Source organism: Poecilia mexicana, unplaced genomic scaffold (assembly GCF_051168715.1).
Source record: "Poecilia mexicana isolate PSO_F unplaced genomic scaffold, ASM5116871v1 scaffold_11, whole genome shotgun sequence".
NCBI lineage: Eukaryota > Metazoa > Chordata > Actinopteri > Cyprinodontiformes > Poeciliidae > Poecilia > Poecilia mexicana.
In genome coordinates, this window is record NW_028263380.1 from 9,334,449 (window position 1) to 9,362,159 (window position 27,711).

At 40.3% G+C, this 27,711-nt stretch overlaps 1 long non-coding RNA gene across 1 annotated transcript; it reads right to left on the reverse strand.

The window, feature by feature from the left end:
- Window positions 1-15,437: 15,437 nt before the first annotated feature.
- LOC106918787 (uncharacterized) lies at window positions 15,438-18,352 on the reverse strand. The gene is made up of 2 exons (XR_001418477.2): window positions 16,218-18,352; window positions 15,438-16,129 (listed from the first exon to the last, which is right to left on the reverse strand). It is a non-coding gene; the product is annotated as an uncharacterized LOC106918787 (long non-coding RNA).
- Between the last annotated feature and the right edge of the window lie 9,359 nt (window positions 18,353-27,711).

The window sequence follows — 27,711 nt, forward strand, 5'->3', positions numbered from 1 at the left end:
CACGCGGCCTCGGGGAGCGTTCGGCGACTCTCTGTGTAATCAAAAGTGACAGAACAACAGTGGCATTATGGATATTTGATCACAGCCAAAGACGCGCCACATAGCGAGTATGTGTGCTCTATGTTAACTTTGCTGCAACACACTCCAAACAGTGTTGCAACACTTTTTTCCCCCCCACCACAACCAGCCTTAAAATAGGCAAGGATGGAGCCACATATACATATATACCCAAAGCTTCAGCTTAACATTTCGCGATGCAGTTGCCTTCCTGCAATTGGAAAAGAAGGGAATTTTGTGACATTTCCCCCAGCAAGCCTCCAAGTCTTTGTATCCCTAAAAATAAAACATTACTTTGAAAAACTCATTGGCAGTGGAGCACATTTTTTCCCGGTCTCTTCTCCAAGAGCACGAAAAGAGCCTGAAAACCAAATTCAATATGGTTCCTGGTGTCAGAGTAGTCAGAACTGGGATGTAATGTGGCAATATATCATCATTACAGAATCCCTGTGAAAAGAAAAAAAAAAAAAAAAGAGTTTGAATAATGAAACTTCTTTTTTGCACTTTGCACAGGAACACCTTATTATAAATCACATCTAACTCATCATAGGGCCGCTCATTTCTCTCCCTCCTCTAATTCTCTGCTTTTCTCTGGAGGGCGAGGAGGAATTCGTATATATGAAACCCAGCACATGCCAAAGGTGATGTTTTGACAGTGTGAGTGAACAGGAGAGAACAAGGGGTTGGTGGAGGTGGAGAGGGGGCTTCTGACACGGGATGATGAATGCATGGCGGAGGTGTAAATGACTTCCATCCGATTTGATATGGAACACTCTGCCTGTCCCTCTTAATCTCAAAGACCTGGTAACGTTTTCATTGGCACTGTCAGGCACACCGTGCTAACGGTATATAGCAGCGCCTGCTGCTATATGGATAAACCCATATGCAGCTTCTAACATTTCAATTCAGCATATGGAGCGCGGTATAGAATAGTAAAAGGCTTTTGGAGGACGCTGTGCGTTTGTATAATGTTAAAACAATATTGCCGCCGATGAACTTAGAAGTTGCTAAGGAAAAGTAAACGTAGCTCCTAGTTAGCTAGCATAGCTACGGTTTGGATGACAGGAATTTGTATTAGCGTAGATGAGGAGCAAAAATATCAAAAAAGGTTTCCAGATTTCTTCACTTTTGCTTTTTTTTTTTATCACCCTTAAAATCAGGCAAAGATAACACAAGTGATGTAAAAACTAAAAGCAGTTTACCCGGGGGTGGAGAGCTATTCAAACCAAATATCATGATTTGACAAGAACAATATGGCAGGGTTAAATAGCAACCACTGGAGAGTACCAAGGTGACCAGAAGGACAACAATGGTCTGTCTAACATTTGCCAAAAATGTCTTGATGGTTCCCGAGAGAATATTGTGTGGACTGATGAGACAAAGAGGGAGAGCTCACACCACCTGGTCTAAAACCTAAGACGGCCTTTCAGAAATTCAACAACATACCCATAGTAAAACATAATGGCGTTGGTGGGATTTTATTGGACTGTTTGCTACTTTGTCTGGAGGACTTGTCCTTAATTGATGGGACAATGAATTTTGCTCCCCAACATGAAGGCCTCAAGGAGAATTTCTATTCATCTAATAACCTTTAGCTAAAACCCACTTGGGTTATGTATGAGGACAATGATGTGAAGCACACCAACTACTCTGACTAGACCACTCCAAAGCATTAATTTCTTTATTCTTTTAGGCACTCAGAAACAAAGTCTGGATTCATGTCTGTCTGAGATGTTGTGACATGACATCAGTTAAAAAAAAAAACCTCTCCAATATGGTTGAATTCAATCTATTCTTTGAGGAAAAATGGGTCAGTTTTTTTCAACATATTCTTCGATAGTCATCATAGCTATTAATGGAGTTTGTTGCCACACAGGGCCAGAGGCGAACATATAAGTATTTGCATTTTATGCTTATGGATCAAAATCAAGCTGTATGTAGAGCTTCAAAAAGCAAAAACACATTTCACTGAAAAATCTCTTTCCGATTTCTTTAAGCTATCATCAAGAATGGTGGGGCTGCTCAGTACAGTCCTTTTTTGACTTTCAAAAACAGGAACAGGGGGTGAAGCACTTTCCCATGGCACTGAAAATGCATTTATACAAGCAATTTCCATACCTCTCTATTTATATTATTGTGAAACATACACACACACACACACACACACACACACCTTCTGCATGTTGAGCTCTGGGAGCTGTTGCCAGTAATATGGAGAGGCTGCAGAGGCTCCGGCTGACCTGGGATCTGCCTTGTTATGAATCTTTTATCACATCACCTCTGCAACAGTTGCTCTCCTTTCACCCCGTCCGATCTACTTTCCCTCGCACTGTCCCTCCTCCTTACCGTCATGCACTTTGAGGGCCCACATAGACAACGCAAAGACGAAATTTAAATGCCCTGAAAACTTGTCACCCTGCGTCTGAGCCTCGGCATAAAAGCATTCAGAAACGAGCGAAAAGGGCAAATTAAGTTTAAAACTTGAGGGACACAAGAGCGAGAGCATAATGGGCTGCGGCAGCAAGTAGGGAGGGGGGGTTGAACTCCTGAAAGCCCCACCAGGCAGGCCTTACATCTTAACCTTCACATGCGCAGCCAGCCAAGACACCGAAGCCTTTGGCCCCACACCAAGACACTGCAGAGGGATCGAACGAGACTGTCAGCCTGTATCAGCCTCCGGAATACTGCGGGGAAGCCTTCGCGTTGCCTAGGGTCCGCTTGAATGGCGTTGATTAGGGAGGTTCCCATGCAGAGGCGTTTAGGGTGGCGGCCATGATCAGAGCAGGTCGAATTATATAAATGAGAGACTTTATTATCTCTCTTTTTGAACAGAAAACACTAGATTTCTCTTTTAAGAAGGAAATTAGATTATTCTATCTCAGGTCCTTTGGGCTACATTTTCAAATCAGCAGCCTGGTTTGTCCTTACAGTCACAGTAATGGGGATTCAAGGAGAAAAATATATTAGACAGCAGGGGCGAGTGTGACGAGCCTGTGAAAACAGAATTAATATTTCACTTTTGTGCCTTTTTCATTTTCTTTTCTTTTGAAGCCGCAACCGTGGTAATGAAGCCGTTTTCTGGAGATCTTATTATACCGATGTAATATTTTTATATACAGGATGAGCGACCGAAAGCAATTGAAGTACAAGTATCCCCTCTCTACTTTCAAGAATCTCTTGAGCCTTCTAATACAACTAACACATCCAGGACCTGATACACCAAAGGATTGCTTTTGTTTTCCGCTAAATGGAAGTGAAGTAGAGTTTGCACGCTAGCCTAATTCTCAAAGCCCACTCAAAGGGAGTTTAGAACCTCAGACCACGCTGCCAAGCAATTAGCTTCTCTCTGCAGCTGATGGCATTTGCCCACATTTAAAGCCCAGCCTGCATAACATGAAAACACTCGGTACTTGAGAAGAAGTCTATTTTTTTTTCTAGATTTTTTTTCCACCTGACAGCAAATGTTTCACATTACTAGGTACATTGTTGCAGAATAAAATCATAATAAAGTCTTGATTTTCCAAAAAAAAAAAAAAAACTTCCATTTGTTTGTTTTTTTTGTCACAGTGCTCAATCTTACTTGTTGGTCAGATTTGCTGGATGTCTTCACATTTACAGACACGCCTGTCAAATTCACGGAGTTTAAAACCAACACTAGATTAGCTCGAATTGACAGCTCCCTCTGATGTCGTCCATAAAAACTACATATAAATAATAAAGTCTCGGCAAAAAGAAGACATGACTTTCCCCTCATCGGTCACTTGTTCTGTTCTCGACTCTCGCTGCAGGGCCTGTACTGAAACGAGGAGCTGGATGGCATCCAGCTGTCCGCACGCGACAGCCGCACGTCCCACCGGCTGCACTTACAGTCCCGTCAAGAGCGGCCTTCTAACATCCCGTCATTCTCCACTGTACTGTCACTTTATCCCGCGGCAGTCAGCTGAGAAGGTGCGCTGTTCAATTATCCCTCTCTCTTTGCCGGACGAGTGCAGCGACCTTGGCCACCCCGCCTTAACTTTAAATGAACAACAGAGGGGACTTTTATGTGAACTGCGAAACAGCGCCGCACATGACAGGCAATTACTCTCGGAGATGTCAGTCTGTCAAAGGGTCACTCTCGACGCCATTGTTGTTATGCGCGGCTCCTCCTGTTCGGCCCGACTTTTGACAGGCATTTCTTTAGAGTTTAGGCCGCGCGTCGCCGACTGAGTCTGGACAGAAACTCGATACGGGCCGTCGTCGGTGGGAATGAACTTGAGGAGAAGGTGAAGGATGCCATGTAATCGAAATGAAAATGTAGGAATTGTGGGAGCGAAAGAGTTTTTTTCCTTTTTTTTTTAGTCAGGAGGGATGGAACAGTTTTGTCCTGGGCTGCTGTGAAATCGCCATGGTTTATTCATACCCAGCGTCTTTCGATTTCTATTTACATGTATGAGATTTCTTTCTACAGTTTGCTGCGTTCGAGTCCTGTGAGACACTTCAGACGGCATGATGGAGTCTAGTGTGGCAGACGCGAAACCTCGGTGGAGAAGCGCTGGATTGCTTTGGGAAAGAAAGAAAACCCAGCTGTTTTATAATTACAAACAGAAAGCGGGCGGTTTCTAAAAGTCCACAGCATCCCTCCTTTTTACATTTTTTGTCAATGTAACTGCATCTCATTTCCCTATTGGGCATCAGATTGCTGCTTATTGCTTTCATAAAGAGCAGAGAGAATTTCCAAAATCGGGCAAAGCTCTTCTCCCTTGGGCCCCAATTAAAACTTCCTTTGGCAAAGTGGAAGCTTTTTATCCCTCACTTTCTTTTTTCCTATTTTATTTATTTATTTATTTATTTGCCACATTTCATAACAAACTGCAGAAGAAAAGAAAAAAAAACGTATTTATAGCAGCCTTTTAGAAACTTACAGCCAAGTGAGGGGGGAACGAGAGGATGAGATAGGCGGAAGACGAAAAGAGCAAGAAAGCTATTAGTCACGCATTAGAGACAAATTATGGAATAATTTAAATGTTAAAAACTCCATATCTGTTTTTTAGTATCCAAAGTTATTCTGTTTTATTGAACCTTTGAGAATTACTGCACTGCTTATGTAAACTAGTGAATGCAACTGGCTGCGAGATGCCAGCAACATAAGAGGCTTCGAGAAATTTAAAATAAGACATTAGGTGTTCAGCGGACAGTGGCTGTCACACTCAGTGGAAGTTTCTGCCAAATCATACAATGCCGAGCAAAAGTATTTACACCCCCTTGACTTTTTTTTTCACATGCAGTCTCATAATAACTGCAACTGAAAATGTATTTCATTGAGATTTCATGTGATCGACCACAAATGGGAGCAGGAAAACATATGTGTACTTTTCTTTTACGGATAAATGTTCTCCATCTTCTTCTTTACAAGATACATCAGCCCCAATCGTGTTAGACGAGAAGCATCTCTGAACCTTTCTTTATTTTTTCCCCATGTGTTGCAAAATTCTCCTTTAGATTTAGGTCTGGACTTTCTCAAGACCCTTCTGAAACATGAACAAGATTTTTGGCAGCTATTTTACCACGTAAATATGATAAAAGACTACCGGCCACAGTATTTTACCATACATATTTCATACGGTAAAATTCTGGCCACCACAGCTGCTGGCATATTACCCTAAATAGAGACCTTTTTTTTTTACAGTGTACAACTAGAGTGGTGGTGCTGCTTCAGAATATTTAGATCCCGTCTTCTCTAACCAGCTTCCCTGTTTCTCTAAAGAAAAAAAAAAAAAAACAGATTCTCACATGAGATGTGAATCTTTATTCACTGCTGATCTCTTGCTGATCTGGTGATTTGGGCCATGTCTGGGTCAGTTACATCACACACCTTTCATTTTTGGATGAAGGGTTAAAAAATGCATGTGAAGTGTCCAAAGACTGGAATGTTCTGCAGTGAGCTAACCCTGGACAAAATCTCTCCACATTTGACCCCTGACTTGTCTGTTGTGCTCCTCGGTCACCGATGTTCACTGGTGTGCTACAACAAAACCTCTCAGACCTTCAATGAACACGTGAATTTAAACTGAGATGATTTTGCATCTATTATTTAATTAAGGTGACTCCTGAATGCAGTTGACTGAATTTATTTAGGGGTATCAGAATGAACACGGCTAAATGGATTTGTGTGGAAATTTTCAGATTCGTAGTTCTAAATAAAAAGGGAAAAGCATCTGTCATTTTCCTTTAACTTTATATTTACATGCCATGTTGTGTTGGTCTATTACACACAAATCCTTAAAAAAATACATTAAAATCTGTGGCTGTAGGGTGATAAATTGTGAAAGTTGCAGCCGTTCAAGTTTAAAGTAAATTTTCAGTGAACTGATTTACTGCAGGTTCAGGCAGTGCTGGTTTATATCTGGACCTGCATACTAATGTCTCCACATTATACATTTTCACTGCTTTGATGGAGCACACTAAGTTGTGCAATAATTAGAGATGCTTTTGGAGTGCCTGCAAAGTTATATGGCTGTACTTTTTCTTTTTTTTCCCCCCCATTTCTTTCCAATAGTTTCCTAAGATTACAGCTCAACCTGTGGGTCCGCAGCACACAAATCTCATCAAGACTTTAGAATAAAGCCCACAAAAAGTCCACAGTGTTCCACGGAGATAAGTCAGTGCCAGCTGAGGAAATAAAACAGAGTCCAATGAAAAACAGTTTTCGCTCAGTTTTTTCAATTTGTGGTCTCAGGATTGTAAACAGGGCGCGACGGTTCAAACACGAACTCTGTCATGTTTGACAGCAAAGACGCGTTTGGCTCGGTAAAGATGGACAACGCTCTTTCGACCAGTATTGTCAGATCCTTAAAGCAAAGCTGAGTCTCGAACACTGCCCGCTTTCAACTGCAAAAAAAGTAGATAATGGGCCAGATTAGTGTCTGTTTTCCTATTGTTAAAATGAGATTAAGCTATGATTCATCAGCTCTCTAATACATCCGTGTAGATCTGTCGTGAGGCATGCCATTCCTAGGGGATTAAATTAAAGGCAACCAAAGTCTAGTTGAATACAGTTCAAGCTCTTAGAGACATTTCATGCAATTTGCAGAAGGGTTTACAAATCTAAGAGTTTGGTTTGCAAATCAAAAGCTGTTTGGCTTTGAAATGGAGGATTTGGCCAGTTTTTATGGTCACAACCCACAAAAACTAACAACTCTGCTGCTCAACACGCACACATTTCCCTTGCAAATATGGTACCATTTGAAAATGAAACATGGCATCCACTGGTTAAAGATTTATCACCAAGAAGCATTGCTACGACATATAAATAATCAAACACAAATGGCCTTACTTCTTTTGCTAAGAATGGCAATTAATTCTGTCAAAGTTCAAAAGTTTGAGGGTTATGTCAGACCCAAACTCGAGCTACAGATGTTTTCATCTTTCAAGTAGGACTTTAAACAAAATGTTTTATTCTAATGGTAAAGTCTCCAACTTCATACGTCGACACGGAACAAAACTTCCATCTGATTCCGAGTGATTCTGGGGTCGGGCTCCCTCCGCACGGCAACCGAGTCGCTCGAGCACACTACAGAGGCTCCAAACTTTTCAGCACGAGTGTGGCTTCCACTGTAACTTTCCGCGGCTCGGGCACACTCTGTCACTCTGAGACTGGCATATTTACGACTGTGATCCAGAGCTATTTCACTGCGGCGCAGATAAGAGAGCCACCATTGCTCCACATAAATGAAATCAGGGAGTGTATCTCACATTGGTACATGACACGCAATGAAATATAGAAGAAACCATGCAAACTGGGTGGCTGCGTTGCAACTGAGCTCTGTGTGTGTGTGTATGTGTGGCTGCGTGGTGGAGACAATGTGACGGCTGGGATCAGATAGCAGGGAATGCATCCCAGACTGGATTTAGAGTCTCACCGATAAATGGATGGAAAAGGAAGATGGCCTTAGATATTTATTGACTGTAATGCTTTTGCAAGCTCGGATGGTGCCGAAAGAGGCAAAGGAAGCGTATGTGCCATTTGTCTTATGCGGTTGTGCTAGACTGGACTTCTTGCTCAACACAGTTTGATGAAATTAAGATAATACAGATGGGACGGCCCGTAGTAGGTTTCTGCAATGGAGCGGACTTACAACTTTTAATCAGATCGGGCAACGTTTTGAAGAAAATTGAACTGCTTTGCTCTTAGTCATATGAAAGTTAGAAATAAATGTAGCATATATTTAGCAGTAATAGAGCACATTTGTCATCTATCACCCTCATCAGGAGTATACAAAGAAATGTATATACTCTTCCTGTCTTGACTGAGTCCTATGCACACAGGACTGCTTGTCAAAGAGTAGCAAAATTGTTTATTTCAAGGAGTTTATGTCCCTAATAAGTATTTGTCTGTAGTAAGTCTGAAGCATCCTGGGAGAGAGTCTGATTAGTTACAAGGGGGCAAGCCCTGAAGAGACCTTTCCCAAGACCTTCTCCTGTCTTCCTTCTCTCGCTGCTGAAAGCAGGACAAGGGAGTCTTATGAGGTTGTTTTGAATGTGGAAATCAGCGTAAGGCATCAGCACTACAAGGTCGGGAAAAACACACGACTTTTTAATATATTACTAAAAGTAAAAATTTCCAAGTTTTTCTACCACTTTATGGGTAAAGAGTAACATAAGACTGCTAAAATATTACGTTCTCAACTACATTGGCTTTTTTATCATCTTGCTACAACCGCAATTTTCAATGTATTTCATTTAGATATTATGAAATAGAACTGACTTTAGATTTATGGCCCGAGCCCGACTCGAAATTTGTGCTGGGTTGGTTCAGACTTATTTTCTTGATGGTTGGAACGGTGTTGTGTGGCGCGTTTAATAAGCCTGCAATACAGCACAGAGAAAACCAAATGGCAATGCATGACATGAAGCTGCACTAGCATACTTATTATAGTTTAAATAGAGGAGTAGACAGTTTAACCTGTTGAAGAAATAAAGTAAGTAGGGTGCAGAAGTTGTTCAGACTGTAATGAACGCGGCGGTGATGATAGGATCCTACATCCCGTATGATTTGCACTTGACTCACCCTGCTGCTGCAACAGGTGACAAGATGGAGCTGGGGGACATTGAACAAAAGATAAAAACCAGGTGAAGTTACACTGCTCACTTTATTAGTGGTCTAAAAATGAAAGTAATAAAAATAATATGTTGGGTTATTAATGAAGTTGAATCAGGCTCAGACACAATGCCTAGAGGGATTTTTTTTGTTTTGTTTCTATGTTTATGTAATAGATGTGTGGACTTGACATTGGATTTGAATGTATTGGTGGATTTATTTAAGTGAAAATTCAATAAAAATATTCAAATAATTGTGAAGTGGAAGGAAAATTATGGTTTTCCAGATTTTTTTTTTTTTTTTTTTTTTACAATTAATAATGTTTTGAGCTTCCTTGAATCCAGACCCATCTTTCTCTCCAATTACAGATGAATATCTTTTGGGGTATGTCCATCTACAGTTTACTATGTCCAGTATGGGGCTGATGGCAAAATGCCAATATTATTTCAACAACATTTTTTGCCACTCTTACATGAATGCCAGATTTCTGGAGTGCACAACTGATTGTCACACCTGAGTCGTGGAGCTCTGCAGCTCCTCCAGAGTCACCAAAAGCTTCTTGGCTGCTTCTGATTGGGGCTCTCCTTGCCATGCCTGTCAACTTAGGTGATTATCACAAAAAAAAATTTAATTTAAGTTTATGGTTGTCAATGTGAAAAATCCCGTGAGGTGTAAATACTTTTGCGAGAAAATGTAAGGCTAAATACAAATATCTGTGACTGACTAAAGTTGCCATGTCATGTAAGTATTGGGGCACTAAAGCGTTGTTTTTCTAAATCAAGGATAGTTTGGGTTTTTTAATAATTTACCAGGCTTAAAGACTGGGAGCTGTGTTTAGAAGGTTTTAGAAATCATTTGAAAAATTTAATGCTTGCATTTTACTTTTGAAAATATTTCTAACAATTTGAGAAGCACAAAGAAAGTTCACAAGAAACAAAAAACAATTAGATTAGGGTTTGAGGTTATAAGAAAACACTACTTAGACTCTACACTTTAATAATGGATTTATAGTCTTTGGTACATCTTAAATTAGTGAAACTACCTCAAATGCACTTTATCCAGTGTGAGAGCATTTATGAAAACAGGACTTTTAAAGGAAGAGCTTTTCCGAGAGTTCGGCCTCTGTTATCATGTTCTACTTTCGTAAACATATTTGATCCCACATTGTCATGTAGCACAGAAATGTTTTGATGCAAACATTTGTTCTGTAAAGAAAAAAAAACTGTTTAACTCTTAAAGCAACAAACAAAAGGATCTCAGTCAAATCCTCGTTCCCACTTAACCCTGCAGATCTTGGCTAAATGCTTCGACCCGGGCTCTCAAACATTTGACAGATTCTCTAAAAGTCTCATTAAGCAGCAAGAGGAATTCATAGCAGGAAGCGTTAACTTGCTAGGGCGCGCCTATATATAACACTCACAAGGCAGTGCACTGCAAAAACATTCAGGGAAGCACACAAACTATAATGGACTAGAGCATTTGCATGAAGATAAGTTCATCCCTTCCTCAACCTCTTGTCAGCTGCTGATTTCCCCCACAGCTACTCCTATTACTGCCCCAACCAGGAAACCTGTTATACATCTTGACATCCTGGGCGTCTGCAGCTATGCCGCGCAGTAAGTGGACGGAATACTAAACAGGCTTACACAAAGCCTCTATATAAGCTGCGGCTCAGAAACAGAGTTGAGTTATACATGCATTTAGAGATCACTGCGAATGTTTGTGGTGGGAGATTCACTGTTTAGACTCGGCTATCATTCACGCCTCCTCTTCACCCCCCACGCCCTCCTTCCCTCTCTCTCTCTCTCTGTCTATCTGGTTCCCTCTGTCAACTGCACTTGTTCAGGTTTGGATGTATTATTGTTTGCTCCCTCCCTTCGCCGTCTTCGCGCAGTCCTCCTGATTGCAATCGGAAGTTTCAGGCTTCCGGCATTAAGTATGCAAGCCCTGCTGCACGCAGCGCTTTGACTATCGGCAATCAACAAATGCCACCGACTCGTACCTTCCTCCTACACACACACACACACACACACACACACACATATAGAAAAAAAAGTTTAACACACTGGCTGACCAAAACAAAAAGTCAGAACAACTTGATAAACGTTAGCTTAAGTCAGGGGTATCCAACCTGCGGCTCTGGAGCTGCGAGTGGCTCTCTGGATCTTCCACAATGGCTCTCAGTAACTAGAATGAACCAGTTTATGTTTTTAAATACATTTCTAATAAGAAATTCTGGTTTTTAATCATGTTTGAATTGTTTCCTGCAATATTTGAAAGAAATCGCCCCAAAGAAAGACACTAAAAGTACCAGCAATATGCCATTAAAGATGTTTTCCTTGTCATTGTCTTAGAATCCATAAGGGTTTTAAATAAAATATCCATCATCTTTATTTTATCGTTATTTTAAATCCTAAAAATAGAAATAAATCACTGGCTTTTTAAAAGTGACAACAAATTTCCTGAGATATTTTCCTACAAGGTTGTCTCTCTTATTTTATTTTATTCTTTTCAAAATGTCATGCAACATTTGGAGCTCTAAATGAGTTTTATCTCTTTCCTGAGAGCCTTCATGTTTGCAAAGGTTGCAGACCTCTGGCTTAAATATATCTAACTGGATGCCCTTTTACAGTGTTGAGGGAAGATTGTGCTAAATATATCTCTTTTTTGTATGCGTGTATGTGCGTGTGGGCGTGCGTGTGTTTGCAGAGTTGTGGTTTAAAATAGTCATTTGCACTGAAATCCAGAAATGCATAAAAAAATAAATTTGAGAAACAACAAAACACAAGCACATGGCAGACAGAATAGACAAAAGACGTCAAAGAAGTGATAGCAACGTTGCTACCTTTTTAAATTCTTAAAAAGATTTAAATTGAGATCTTGACAGGAAGTAGTTGGAAGTCAGGAGAAATGTCATCTGATTGCAGCAGTTTGGAGACTTAACAAACCAGTACTCCTGATAGTATTTACAAGCCCTCTGACACAAGCTTAGCCTGCCTGCAATTTATCACGATGGCAAATGTCAGCTTGTAATCTGAAACGGCTCCAGTACCAACCAGCCTTGTTAGTCTGATATGCTCAGCCATGCATCAGCACACGGCTGCCAAATGACTCATTTTCTGGAAGCGTAGAGGGGAGTTTAGTTTGCATTCGCCAGCTTTTAATTGAGGTAAATGTTTTAAATGAGTTACACTAATTAATTATTGACGTTTAAAAGGTTTTCAGACATTTTGTAAACACAGAAGACATATTTGTGGAGATTTAAGTCGCCTAAAAGAACGTCCAGATGAACTGGTACGACTTGTGCGGCAATCACAACCTCCATTTAAGATACACACGCTTAATGACTGTCATTAAGTGTGTTTTATTAGAAAGCAGGATACAAAATGATATTCTGAATGTAACATAAAACACATATATCTTGTTTTTTTATAAGTCCTGAAGTTGCACAACAATTTGTTAACATGGTGTACACAACATATTCAAGAAGGATTCCTTTTTTTTTTTGCTGCATCTGCATTCTGTAATAATACATAATTTTTTTTAAGGTGTTGTTGCCAAGAACTCTGTAGTAGCTTACAGAAATGCTTGCACCTGTGCACACTTTTCTCCAGGATCCGTTTCACTTTGAAGGCAAATAAAGTAACTTTGTCGCAAACCTCTCATGTCAGCCCGTGATGAAGTGGGCACATTTAGTGTTTCATAATTTAGTAATACATTCTGTAACAACATAGTCCCTCAGAAATGTGACTTTTCTTGCACACGTATGCCCACCTTTCACTCTGACAAGACTTTTGCAGAAAGCCTTCAGCGTGAGACTGAACTAAACCAACACTTTACTCCTCAGAATTTGTCCCTGGGCATTACAACCCTGCAGTGTTTATGACCCCGGAGCCCGTATAAAAAACACTTTATTTAGATGGATGTCAATAAATTTCAAATGGGCCTCTTAAAAGTCAATCATCTTATTCGGCTAGTTCAGAGCCCACTGCGCTTTTGAAAAGAGCGAGCTCTCATAAATTCACGATCAATTAAACTTTGTATTGGGAGTTGTTGAGGAAACTCCATAAAACTTTTTTCTTTTTTTTCTCTTCTTGAGGTGATTAGCCAATGTCTTGAATCATTTGATAAAAATCTGAGTTTGGATGGGAAGTATTAGCTTTGGAAAAAAAAGAGGTTCAGGCTTAAAAATATTAGCAGTTATAATTTTAATCTTTAATTAAGCAAAAGTTACGCATAGAATTTTACAGAACGATAAAGAATAGGTGGAACTTAAAACCGTAATGAGACCTGATGAAACCTATGAAATGTAGCGATTCCTACCTGAGTTCTTTAAAGAGTCATGACACGTTCCAGCTAACAAAGGCACATCAGACTGGTTTAAGCTTGCCTCAACTTTGCAGAGAAGATTTGTACATCCACCATCTTTTTCTAATCAGAAATCAAGTTGCAGATATTATTGATCTAGGCCCTTCAGTAAACAGAGTCTGCTTCCAGGTCTAGTTTTAGTTGGATGCACCTGGAGCAACCTGAAAGGAAGGAGCAGCTTGTGAGCGCTTTGTTAAGGATAATCCCAGCCACCCGACGAAGGAGGCTCGTTTAAACGCAGTTTAAACAGCTTCTGTCTACAATCTCATATTTTTCGGACATGGGAAAGTGTCGGAACACATATGGAGAAGTAAATTAGGAGATTTTCAGTTTTGGTTTTTGCACTGGTTTTTTTTTTTTTTTTCTTTTTGACAGGACTGGAAAACCACCGTCATTACAGCTTACCAGACCCGATATGTCTATCCAATCCTCACTACGGCCTACTACCATTTGTAAAAAAAAAAAGACACTAAGACTCTTAAAACTCTAATGCAATTAATGCGAGAAGATCCACTTGAAGAAGAAAGTAGAAAGGGCCTTGCTTCCCGGGGCATCAAATTTGAAGGTTTTATAGATAATTGCCTTTAATAAAATCTTCACCTAAGAAACGATCACCATCAGTCACACTAAACTGAATTGTTTTAATATCAAAGAGACAAATGAGCCCCTCGCTGTGGCGTTTGGTTGTTTTAAGCAAGCCGATTTTATGAGTAAAAAATATTAAAATACAAAATTGCAAGTAATCTTTTGTATTTTTTCTAATTTGGGTGTTACCATTGACCTATCTTTAAACTATTAGATTACAAATTTCTACTTCTTTGAACTTGATAAAATTATTTCGCTTCTAATTCTCAACACTGGCTTAAGCACAGACAATAATGCCCGCATCACCTTAACTCCCATGCACACAACAAAGAAAATAATCATATGGCAGCCCTTTACTCTTCACTCAAAATGTCAAACCCCCTTCTATAAAAATAGAAAAAGGTTCGTGCATGTTGCCGGACCTCCGCTGTAATAACATGGCTGGAAATTGCTTGGGGCCTGATTAGCCCCTTTTTAAACTTCAGTCTGACGATTTGGGCCTGCAACCTTTCATCTTTTAATGGATAGCATTTCATTTTGCATTTGAGCATCCGTTCTACGGCGTCGTGGCATGCACACATCCAGCAGCCTGGCTTAAGTACTCCTTTGATCTGCCTACAAAAGAGGAGTAGCTTAGGGATAATAGTCAGATCACCTCTCCAGCCCCCCTCTCAGCCGCTCCCTGTAATATCAATGGCAATAGTCAATGAGCAAAGCATCATATCCGGAGTGATGCTGTAGAGGGGCAGCTCTGAAACAGAAACCCTTTCCGGGGTTAATGACTTCACCATTATTGCGCATTAGCATTACTGGGTCTAATGCACGTGGCTCAACGCTGGGCGTAAACAAATAAGCATCCCAGAGATGTCGGGATTCTGTGTTGTAGGTCGGTTTATGCTACGAGAGAATAGCTGATGCCTTTGTTCTGATAAGCAGCCAGACCACAGAGATGGATCCGGCCCGGTTATTGTCAGTGGGAGACAACAGAGGAGTGTTGCCATTCAAGCCTGATTCCTTGGCAGTGATTGTATTCTGCAGAGATCAACTGTCTGCCAAGGCAGATTACACCAGGGAGGATAACGCTGTTGGAGTTTTAACCGTCCGTCTCCAAAAGGTGGTCTATCGCGGATACTTGCAGAGGAGGATACTTACTACATAGCTGTTTTATTGGTGCTTTATTTTTTTTTGGAGAAGCAATGTAAAACAGAGCACAGAGTTCAGACACCCTTCAAAATGATGAGCTACGACATTTGATTTCCCTTTAGGATAAAGTATTTTTAAATTTGAATTTCAATTGAAGAATAAACTTTTTTTTTCATAGAGCTTCTAGCAACTTTACTTGCATTCCTTATGTAACAATCAAACAAGAACCATTTAATGTGAATACACAAACGTTTCAGATTGGGTTCCTATGAAAAAGTATGTTCTAGAAACACCAAAATTATGTTTTTTCAGATACACGCTGCTATTTTTGTACCTTAACGCAGACAAAGACATTTTGTGACAAAGTCTACCATATTTTATAGACAAAGTATTCTAGCATTTCAATCAACTTGTTTAGAGTGCCGGTTATAACACGTCATCTCAAAACACTTTGCAAAAACGAGAAAGTGAATTTAATCGTGCATACAGTTTACCCTAACCCCAACAATGCCCTGACGATTGCATTGGAAACTCTAGTGCAAGCAGCAATAGCAAAGTTTATTCCAAAGTGAATGTGCTGAAAAGACTGCAATGCAGACAGTCCAGTCTGGGTTGAATTTGAGTGCATGCTGAACAGACTCTTCACGCAGTGAACAAAGAAGATAGGTCTTACTGTTCCGGTTGATGGTGAAGAGAAGAGGACGCAACTCTATCCACAAGGGTTCAGTTTGGCTGGGAGGGGCAGTGAGCCATCCTGTTGACGAGCCATCCGGGATGGAGGTGAGTGTTGGAGAGGCAAGCGAGGATTCGATGGAGGATCCAGGCGAACAGCTACAGTAGGTGTGGCGTAAGAAACATATCTGGAGGTTGAGGAGTGGGTCTTCCATAGGGCACTGGCTGCGAAAGAACAGAAAAGGCAGAAGAGTTAAGTACCAGAAGCTATAAGCAAAATCTTAATGAACAGAGCAACTAGTTGACCGGTTACCAAAGAACGTAGGTTGACAATCTAGCATAGAAATCACTCCTCAGAATACCGCTCCCTTGATTGCAGCTGATGAGCACAGGCTGGAGGCTTTACCTGCCGGTCACATCCTGAGGAAGAGGAAAGTAGGAAAAACACACACTCACACAAGCACCATCCATCGCACAACCCAGTGGATACAACAAACAATGCAGTGAAGTCCAGTTTATAAACACGTACAGCGACAGTGGAGAGGGAAACTCTTTTTTTAACAGGAAGAAATCTCCTGCAGAACCTGGCTCAGTGTGAACAGTCATCTGCCACGACCGACTGGGGGTTTGAGAATACAGAGCATAATATATAGACCTACGTGGAAAAAAAAGGAAAAAAAGAAAAAGAATAACAGAAGCCCTCATCCAAGAGTATTTTCTATGTTAGAGGAAAAATAAGTTAATGAGAGTGGTAGCTCCTTGAGTGGCTTTGTCTAGGAGAGAAACACATCTTAGCAGATCAGTTCTGAGTGGGTTTTGAAGACTGCAAAGTGAAAGAGAGAACATTCAGTTAGTTGCAGCAAAAGCTCAGCCAACAGCTTTGCCTAGAAGAGAGACACATAATGTTGCCCTCTGTGTTGTGATGGACGGGGAACCAGACCAGGGCCCACTTCCCAACTAATGAGTGCCGGCATAGGCTTCCACCCTCCCATGAACCTGAAGAAGACAACTTTTGCTGCAATTATAGCTTCAGGTTTATTGCGGTACAACTCATCCAGCATTGCAGCGTTGAGTGTTCAAAGATTTTGGCTGAAGCAAAGGGAACTAAATGCACATGGTTAGCAAAAACGTCACTTTGTTCGATGCTCACTGTAACATATGTGGCAAAATGTGAAGGGGAGGGGCGTTACCTAATAATATGGTTACGAAGCTCCTGATCTTCCTTTGTATTTCTAACACATTAGGTAATTTTAAACTTATTTAACACATTAATATAGTAACTGATGGTTGTATGATTGTGAGCGCATGCATAATTCAAGAGGTCAGAACTAATTTGCCTACATCTTGCATCTTCGAAGGTGGGCGAGGACTGAAGAATTGTTGCTAATTAGGTAGCACACGTTGTGTATTTGTGTGTGTGGAGGCACAACACTTTTCTTCGCACGTTGGCTTCCGTGGCAAATCGGATCCGTGCTAAAGTGGAGGATATGCTCAGATGACTCACGGAGTGGGTTGAAGTAAAATTTATGTAAGGGAAAAAAAAAAAGGTCAGGGAGAAAGAAACAACAAAGATCAAAATGAAGGAAATTGTCATACCTGTGTGATGGAATGGTTTGGCACCAACTTGCTAATGAATGGGAATCTCAAACGCAGCCAATTAGACGCAGTGCTTGTTAAAGCAACCACGTAACACTCGCTGTGTTGGGATGGATTGGCCTTTCATGGCAGTTTTGGGGCTACTGATATGGCTGCTGAAAAGTGTGTTAAAAAATACGGGGGAAATGCTTCCGGCCAAACTAGTCTGCTCTGTTTGCTGTGGCATTCTCATAGTGGGCAAAGAAATGAGGGTCAGCTGGCTAAATGGCACCACCAAAAAAAAAACAAACAAAAAAAAAACAAGCAAATAAAACACATCTGCTGGCTGCCTGCGGGGCTTCACAATATTCAATCCCCTTCAACTTTATCACGTTTTGGGAACTCAAAACAAAACAAAGAAAGAGACCAAAATAAAGTTAAACATAATGGAACGTGGAAGAAAAATGATAGATTTTTTCCATTTTCCTTTTTTTTTTTTTCTTTTTTACAGTTTCAAGTGTTTGGAGGTATATTTGCACCAGATTTGCACATAAACATTTTTTGTTTTTGTTTTTCACTTTTACATTTCTAACACACACAACATCCCCTTACAGTCACCAAGATGTATGTGGACAACCTCTGGGCTTTTCAATCGGAAAACAAGTCCGTTGCAAACCGTCATTTTAGAAACAAACTTGATCTTCAACAGCAAAACTCAATGGCAGGTAGCAGAGGCAACGTTTTTGTCAGTCAGTGTCAGATTTCTTCACAACAGGAAAATGTGACTATTGACAATTGATATTTTTTGGCCAGGTTGGTGGTTAGCTGTTTTTGTTCCTTTTGTTCCATCAAAAGGAACAAAAACAAAGTTTTTGTTCCTTTTGATGTTCTTCAGGTAGCGTTTTCCAACAAGACAAAGAAGAAAAATTGTATCAACAGCTCCTTGACGAACTGGAAAAGACAAGAGACACGAATATCAACAAAACGCACCTATGTGGTAATGCATTGTATAAAAGAACTTCGGTGTTGCAAATGGTTATTTCCTCTGCAGCATGTTGCTAGCCGGGTGGAGCTGTGCCTCCAGGTTCTCCTCACTGACTAAAGTGATGCAACACAAGGAGAATGTGTCTTTTGAAACTTCTTTGTTGAACCTCAGACATGATGAATATTTTCACAGAACTGGCCTTTCTGCTTGTCAAGTCTACACGCGGTCCAGCTCTACCGCTCACAGGTAGGATGTGAAATGCGCAGTGGTGGAGAAAGTACTCAAAAAATGTACTCAAGTAAAAGTACCGCATTAATATTTTACTTAAGTAAAAGTAAAAAAGTACTGGCTTTTAAAAATACTTAAGTATTAAAAGTAAAAGTACTTGCTGAATGCATTACCTAATCACTAATACAATATCGTTAAGTGAACCGATCGTATTTAATTGCAATACATCAGAAATGTGCCATTTTAATGAACAATGCCACAGATAAAGCATGTTGCGTTTACTCTGTAACATAGTTTAGACTTAGATATGTGATTCTATGCATCATAATTTCAGGGATGGAAACATCTTGTCTCCTGTCCTAACATAGCATGAACTTCACTTTTTTTTTCCCCACTAGTGGCTTTTATTTTGAAAGAAATCCAACAGAAAGGGGGTAGAAAGAGGGTGGGTGGGGGAGGACATGCAACCGAGGAGCCACATAGCAGAGTTGTAGTCTAGACCACCGAACCCGAGACCAAATCAATACCAAGACCAGTGCCCCGCGCTACATGACACAATAAAATTAAGTGCACCTATCAAAATTGCTTCTCAAATTGATCTGATAGATCCACATTCCCATAAAAACACCTAGATATTAAATACTTAGAGCTGAAATCAGTTTAACCAGTATCAATTTAAACTCTTCTTCATTCTTTTACTTTCATCTCTGTGCCACAATCCACAAAGGTCTCCTGCCATCCCTAAAAAAAAATAACGCCCTGGGCAGTTGCCCATATTGCTCATGTCAGAAACCACAAATGTCTGCACCATTAAACATAGTAATTAACGGTAAACAATGATCAACTATGAACATTGTCCAAGGCGCAATAAGCAAGAAGTAACCAAGCAGAAGGAGGCTGTTCTCATCCTCCCTCCTGCTGCAACGTCTGCCACCATGACAGGTGACAAAAACAAAGAGCAGTGAGCATGCTCTGCATTCTTATGTTCTTGTTTTATTTATTCGCCAATTAAATAAATATATATATATATATTGTTTTTTTTTTTTGTTTTTTTTTTAAGGAAATAAAATAATAGCTACTGCAGTGTATGCACGCAGAGCATTACAAGAACACAGAACGGCTCTCAGTGAGGCTTCAATCCTATGAACCTTAGTAAATATCCGTCCAGAAGAATCAGATCATTCCTGAATGTCATATCACTATATTGCACACTTTGGTCGCAGCGTTGTCCCATATATGAACACCTCAGTCAACACCTCCACACAATAATTCAGCGCATGAGTGACAACTTTTTTTCATTGCAGATGCTACATGTGTGTCTCTGTGTACAGCTAGCTTTGCTAGCATCACGTCCACAGATCTTACCTTTCTTTAAGCTTTCCTTCCAAGTGACGCTAAACGTTGGACAAAGTCCCCACCGTTTGTGAAAGCGAAGCGCTGCTGATTTTACATGTCGCCATATCTTATGGTTTATGCAGCGCTATTATATTACTGACGATTAGACAGACATCTTCTCCCGCACAAAGGAAACCACTGCGCATGTCTTGGAGCTCCATGTGCGAGTAAAGGTGGAGGCGATGGGTGACAACAGACACGTAAGTCACGTTATTGCTCGGATTTTACGGCGCCACCTTAAAACCCTGAACTTCAAATTTTAACGGACAAAAAAAGCGCAATGCGACTTGGATGTAACGAGTAACGCGACGGTTTTGTAGAAATGTAGTGAAGTAGAAAGTACAGATACTTGCTGTAAAATGTAGTGGAGTAAAAGTAGAAAGTACCCATTACTAAATCTACTTAAGTAAAGTACAGATACACGAAAAATGTACTTAAGTACAGTAATGAAGTACTTGTACTTCGTTACTTCCCACCACTGGAAATGCGGACATAAACTCTTCATCATTTCTCAATTATCTTGTCCTTGCTGTTGTTACGTCATTATCATATTCATAGTAAATTGTTTATTAAAGAAGTTTATTTAAAAAAAGATTAATGTGTCCATTGAAATTTGTCCATATTTCCGGACTATTTTTTTTTAAGTTGTAGTGCTTTGACGGAAATGCTGCAACCAAGATAGTCTTTAAAGAGGTTAGAAGTTTCCAGAATGACTCTCTGCACTGTATGTGCATCTAGATCAAAGAGAGGGTATTCTGTAAAATTGAGCTTTACATAATCTTATAATGTTATTCCACCATCAAAAGCATAGCTGGAGTTTTGCTTTGATTCTTTCATAGACGTTTGAGGAATCCTTGAATCTCTTCTGGCAGCCATTCAAGGGTGCCTAACTAGCGGCAGCAGGAGTTAGCAAACACCTGGTGGAACTGCATGTCTGCCCAGCTAATCATGCAAACTACGCTACGGTACTTCTTGGTCTAACACGCCTAAGAACGGATGTAAGCAGCAGTATGAGAAGCACTGCTGTGACGACATGCTAAAGGCGAACTATTGAAAAAGTAGAAGCTTCTTAAAGGGACACAGACCTAATTCCAAAGCGTTAAAGTCAAATTTATGTTAAGTCATGTTTGAAATATATAGTATTTTTATACCAACTGAAGGCAACATAGCTACTTTACTGTGCTATAAAACGAAAATATGTGTCTGAAAAATACATAATACTGCCCCTTTAAATTTACAATTAGATTTCATAAAAGATTAGTAGCTATAGCACCCCCTCCCCCCACTCCCCAATGCTGCCACCACTTTGGATGGTGCAAAGAAAGATCAATTCTGGCATCATGTAAAATGTGTTTTTTTATATATATTTCTGCAGTATCTGCGATGGTTTGTTTCTTGGCGCCTACCTGTAAGAAAAAAAAAAAAAAAATCTGATTTTTACAACATCCATCTAATCTGAGGTGTTGATCTCTCCAGACCCCCCAGAGCTACAATACTCCCTTTGGGTGCCTCTGTGTATTAATGCTCAGTTCAGGTGGACGGCCATGTTTTGGTAGGTTTGCAGTTGTGCTACGCTCTTCCATGTTCAACTAATGGATTCAGCGGCGTTATGAGAGACGATTTTGTGTTATAACTTAACCCATAATTACTTTGTGTTGGTTAATCACACATGAAAGATTGTGGTTGTGAAATTGCACAATGCAATACAGTTCAAGGCCTACGACTACCTTTGCAAAAAAAAAAAAACTGTGCTGCTTCATTTTATTTTTCTCTTTTGCTAGCTTCACGAGAAAGGGAATCTAGGGAATAGGGGAGTCTAGATTAAAACAGTGATCCACTGCCAGGCTACAAATTCTCTCCCCCCCCCCCCCAATCCCCCCCCCAAATAAAGGGGATAAGGGGAGGTGGGGAGTGGTGGCTGACGGTGAAGATGAAAGCAGGGCCGATAAGCAAACAGGTGCATAAAGACAGTGAGAAGGAGTTCAAAAATAGAATATTGTAGAGCTAAGCCAGCAGGGATGAATAATGGAGACGGAAGGAAAATGCAAAGGCATAGTAAGGAGGGGAGGAGTGGTGTGATTCCACATGGGAGGATGACACATGTCGTCTTCTCCTTGGAGAGTAAAAGTAGAATTGGGGGAGGGGCTGATTGACTGGCACCATCTTCGCCTGTCATTCAACATCTACTCATCCTCATCAAAGCTGGCCGGGCGCCCTGCGATGAAGCCAAGGGCAGAAAACGAGCAAGGCACAATAAGATTCAACAATCTGAAGCTGTTCCCTTCCAAACAAGCTCACCACATAAAAGGTTTTTCTCTCTCTCTCTCTTTCTCTCCAGATATCAGTAAAGCCTCACCTTTTATTTCCCCCATTATTCTGGCAAGCCATCTAAGAGTAGTGTCAACTGTTTCTGGCTGAAAACAAGCTGCGTTAAAGTCAACGTCATCTCTTTGAAGGAGTATTAGAGGAAAATTAAAAAAAATAAATAAATAAAAAAGCAAACATAATTTGCTGTCAGCTGCTGCTGCTGCAGTCAGAAACATATTTTCCTCCCATCGGTCTCTGCTCTCTGAGTCAGGTAGGTTGAGTCACAGAGAAGTCAAACATGCTCCTTTTCTCGCGCCCCCCTCTCTCCCGCTCCTTTTCACTCTCTCACTGTGCTTGTTTTACCAACACCAATATGTGGTTATTAATTACTGCGTGGCCTCAGCTGCTGAGTCCAAACATCCTGAATACAGTGGCAGAGTGACTCACCAGACTGGAGCTGTCCGAGGAAGCTGCCAGCGACGGAATACATCACACACATCAACACTGCGGCCCACCGCTGGCACCTGAGAAGACGGTGTCTTAGCACTGCACCCTGCTGTTCAGCGCGGGTACTGCAACACTACCTAGATAGGTCTTCACCACCATCTGGTGGTGAGGGACGAGAATGCATTTATTCGAAATGTAATTTTATGTTTTTATGTAGCAATGAATTTAAGCGTCGCCCACAACTTCGAAATTATGCCAGAGAATGAGCCAGACACTGATTTTGATTGAGAGGAGAAACATTTTCCTTCTTGAATATTGTTGTGGCATCTTGTTTTCTTACTGGCGTTCTTTGAATAATTGTGCCTCCCTGAGCAACCTGATCCTAAGTGGCTATAATTATACATCATCATCATCATCTTGGGTCATTCAAACCTTTAGATGTTTTTGTCATGAAATCAGTTGCTATGGTTTCATGTGATTTACGTCCTAGCAGTCTGCTGTTATCTGAAAGAAATCCAAAGTATGAATTAGATTGATAGCAGCAGGATTGCCTCATAAAAATACAAATTTCTTTTTTTTTTCTCACTGCTTGACATTAAATCTGACAAAAATGTTCTTGTTTTAAGTTAACTAGGATTACCACAGCTTTTTCTATATGGTAAATGCCAGAATATTAATTCTACACCATGAATCTGGAGGTGTTTAAGCATGTCTGTATTTCACAGAGCTGCCTGGACAGCTCTTTTAATAAAGAGAAGGCAAACTCTCAATCGCTTCTGCGCTTACACACACACACACACACACACACTCACACACTGCGGCTAATTCTTCTTCGCTGGGATTCGGCGGCCTCTTCAATCTGATTTAAATGTACCTGGGAATCAAAACTAGGAATCAAAACTGAAAAATTTGAATGAATCAAATCTTAGTTCTAGTAGAAAAAGTTTGGGATCCACTAAGTTAAGGGAACTAAAAGAACAAAATTTGAACTCTCTCTCTTATACTTCCAGAGTCTCCGACTGAAGATCCTGTTAAGATGGTTGTAGAGACCTAAATGTTGATTAAATCTTTAGATGGATGGATGTATTGATGGATCAAGACCTTGCTGTTTTCATCAAAGTGTGCAGCAAAACAGTAGGATGCACAAATGTAATTTCACCTAAATTAAGTTTAATTAAATTAAGTAAGCTGTCCCAACTTTAGCTCCATCTCCCTTTAGAAATAAAGTTGTACCTCACTGTTCTCAACAACTAAGACCACTTTCATGGTAAAAAAACAAAACAAAACACAATCATCCTTCAGAGCCAACAAAGTAAAATCAGTGCACTAGCTCAAACTTCAATGCTAGGCTTCCTTTTTTCTTATTTATTACAGTTTCCAAAATGCAAACACTGTAATGCGACACCCATTTTATAAATCAGCCCCACTGCTGAGTGAACACATAATTTCTTTGAGTGTTCACAAACTTTACAAAAAAAAAAAAAAAAAGCCCAGCTAAATCTTTGAAAATTAAATGCTTCTTTTGTTCCGAAGCAACAGGGAAAGATTTGCCGCAGCATCGCCTGTGGGGAGTAACTGAGCGGAAACACACGCTCCACGTTTTGACAGAGACAATTGATCAAAACAGACTAATTAATGTATGTGTTTTACATATATTCATTTCCGTATCAAATATTAATGGAAATAAACGTATTTGTTTTTCAAATGAGTGCGAGGCCTATCAAATATTTCAGACACACCTCATTAAAGATACAGAGCCGAGAGCGAGCATGCATTTTTAAAGGGCCACAATTCACAATGGAATCTCGCAGAGTCGGCTGCTTACTGGTGCTGGCCTAGATCGGCTCTGCAGAAAGTGGGAGAGCTGCCAGAGATCAAGCTCTTCTTGTAGGGGAGTCAAAACCCCTTTGGCCTTTATCTCCTCTAGTATATGTAAAGCAAATAGAAAAAAAAAAAAAACTGCCCTTGGGCTCTCTAGATCTACCCACGCACAAATATTTCATGTAGATTTTTTTTTTTTTTTTAGATATTTTATTCTTAATAGTATGCTGTCGTGTTCAAGATAAAATCAAACCGATATCGCTGGCCAGATCAAACAATGTTTTCTACATGCTATCGTCTTGTGGAGGAGTAGAAAGCAACAGGCCTAACAGGCTTGGCTTGCTGTTGATTTTGTGCAACCGAATGATTAATTGAAAACGGGGTGTGTTCAAAATACCAGCAATCAGCGAGCCGATTCATTCGGTGTCAAACAAATCATCGTTCAGGGGAGATGTCTACTTCGATTAGAACGCCGGCTGGATGAAGGAAAACGCGTGAAGGACCGCAGGAATAGATGTCCTGGTCTGCTGGAATGTTTTTGAATGCTTGGGACCAAAAGTAGATAGCCAATGGAAGAAAGCTGAAAGCTAGGTTTTGAATTCATTAAAAAAAAAAAAAAAAAAAAAAAAAATGCCACAAATGGCAAAGACTTAGCCAATGATCAGCTCCACAGTGGTCAAGTTACCAGCAACTTGAACTGTCAGCAGAAAGTTTTGGCAAAGTGCCACTCCTTTTCTCATAATACAGCATCGGTTTCTAGGTTCAACCAAGGATCATAGATCAGTTTGACAGCATCAAAATACCTGACGAGCTCACGTTGCCTTATGCTGTAGATCAGGGGTGTCCAAAGTCGGTCCTCGAGGGTCAGCATCCTGCATGTTTTATTTCTCTCCCTAGTGGTTGCAACAACCTCCTCTGCAGTCAATGTTCTCCTTAGGCATCTAATGAGCCATCATTTGATGCAGGTGTGCTAAACCAGAGAGAGACCTAAAACATGCAGGATGTCAGCCCTCGAGGACCGACTTTGGACACCCCTGCTGTAGATGAAATGCCCTTGAAGCCAATGTTTCACCAAAACAATGACACCAAAAACACACCAAGAACACCGATCTTGTTAGCTCCCGTTCCACAAGATTAATGCTACGAAACGGCAAGCTCAATTCACAAACCTTAGTCGTTTGACCTCAACACTTTTCCCTCATGTTTCTGGTTTGGACTTGAAGTTGCAGCGTTCCCAATGCGTTGGCATGAAGGCACAGACCTTTACTATTTAGAAGACTTGAGTCAGAGTATGTTAATGTCTCAACAGTTGAAGAATCCATCATCTCTGCCAAAAGTCCCTTTATTATTATTTTTTGTACTTGAACACTTGAACTCAAAGTTGAATACTGTAAATATCGCAGTACTCGCAGCAGGTAACAAAGCAGTAATCTCAAATCCAGAGAACAAACGTTAACAAAAGAGCTAGAGTTTAAATAAATCATTCAAAGCTCACAACTTCCATGCTAATGTAAAGCCTTGCCTCTCTTTGCTCGATAGGGTTCTGCTGGGTGCTCTTTGCTTTTGCACAAAGAACTCAAAGTGTGTTATTGCCGTGATAAATTCACTGAACTATTCCGCTGTATAGCTTTGTATTATAGCGCCTTAGAAAACGCTAGCGATCATAAACGATACATCCAGGTTTTGGGGGGCACCAAGTCGTGCTGCGTCTCAGCTTCGCAGTGCCGAATTACATTTATTGCATATTAGATGGCTTTATAATAATGTGATCTGGCCTGTAGTCCAGAGCTGCCACCTCCAGAATTGTTGCGTAAGAGAGACTGCGACCAAGAGCAACAATGTATTCCACTGTACAGCACTTCAGTGAGCTGTTTGAAATGTGCTTTATAAATAAAGCTGAGAACAAACTGTACAGTTTCTAAAACGTCTATGAAGCAGGCATGATAAACCATAACAGTATATCATACACCATTTGTCATTTCTTTAAAATGATCATCCGAGTTCATCTCACAAAAAGCATGATTTCAAGAGGTAATAAAAAAAATTAATGAAAAATAAGTGCTTTTGACATGTATTTTTTCATATTCTTCAAAATGAGAGTTCAATGAGTGCTCTCCTCACTCTGCGGTTAATTGAATCTTAAAAATGGAGATGTCATTCAAAGCCAATGTCACAGACAGGATGAGAAGAATCAGAAAATGTAATTGTGCATTAAGTATTTAAAACGGTGATCCCACACTTAGATAAACATCTCTGACATTTCTCTCTTTATTTTCTTTTTCCTCTCTCATTTATTTTAATATTTTCATTGACTGGACCTGAACAATAACTTAATGACTGAACTAAAAGCACTGAAGGTGTCTAGCGCCTTATAAATGTTTTCATACCCCTCGACTTGTGACCTGAAAATCGATAGAAGCAATCTCCAAATGCACATGTGCTTCTTTGTATAATTCTGTGGAATTTACAGTCTTTACATATGTAAGGACGTTAGAGACCTACCCGAGAAGGTCAAATACACTGACGTTTGTGGTGATAATGTGATAAAGAGGCATGAATACTTTTGGCGGCAGCCAAAACAGGAACTAGAAGTACCTGTTAATTTTACACCGAGCTGTTAAATCTCTGGAAAAAACAGAACAGCAAAATGAACCCAAACGTGACCCCGATTCACGTGGCACACGAGAAAAGAAGGCGCACAATGTTGACCTGTTGAGAAACACAAAGCCACCCTGATGTCGCTGCAACAGGTTTGTGGCTTTGATCTTTATCTTTGTAAGCATGACTCAGTATGAGATCATGCTGAGTCACAGCTACTACAATACAAAGATCATTTTAGCTCTTTGTGACGCCCACAGACAGAAAACACGAAACCCATTGGAAAAAAAAAAATCTACTTTTTATCAACCTGTGAAGAGGTTCTCTCTCCTGATTTACCTCTAATAGTAATTGTATTCAGTACTTAGAAATATGCCTTCTGTACAACTCAAGTGTATCGAAGTGGAGTATTTAATTTTTTTATTTATTTTTTGTCTCGTAGAAGGTCACC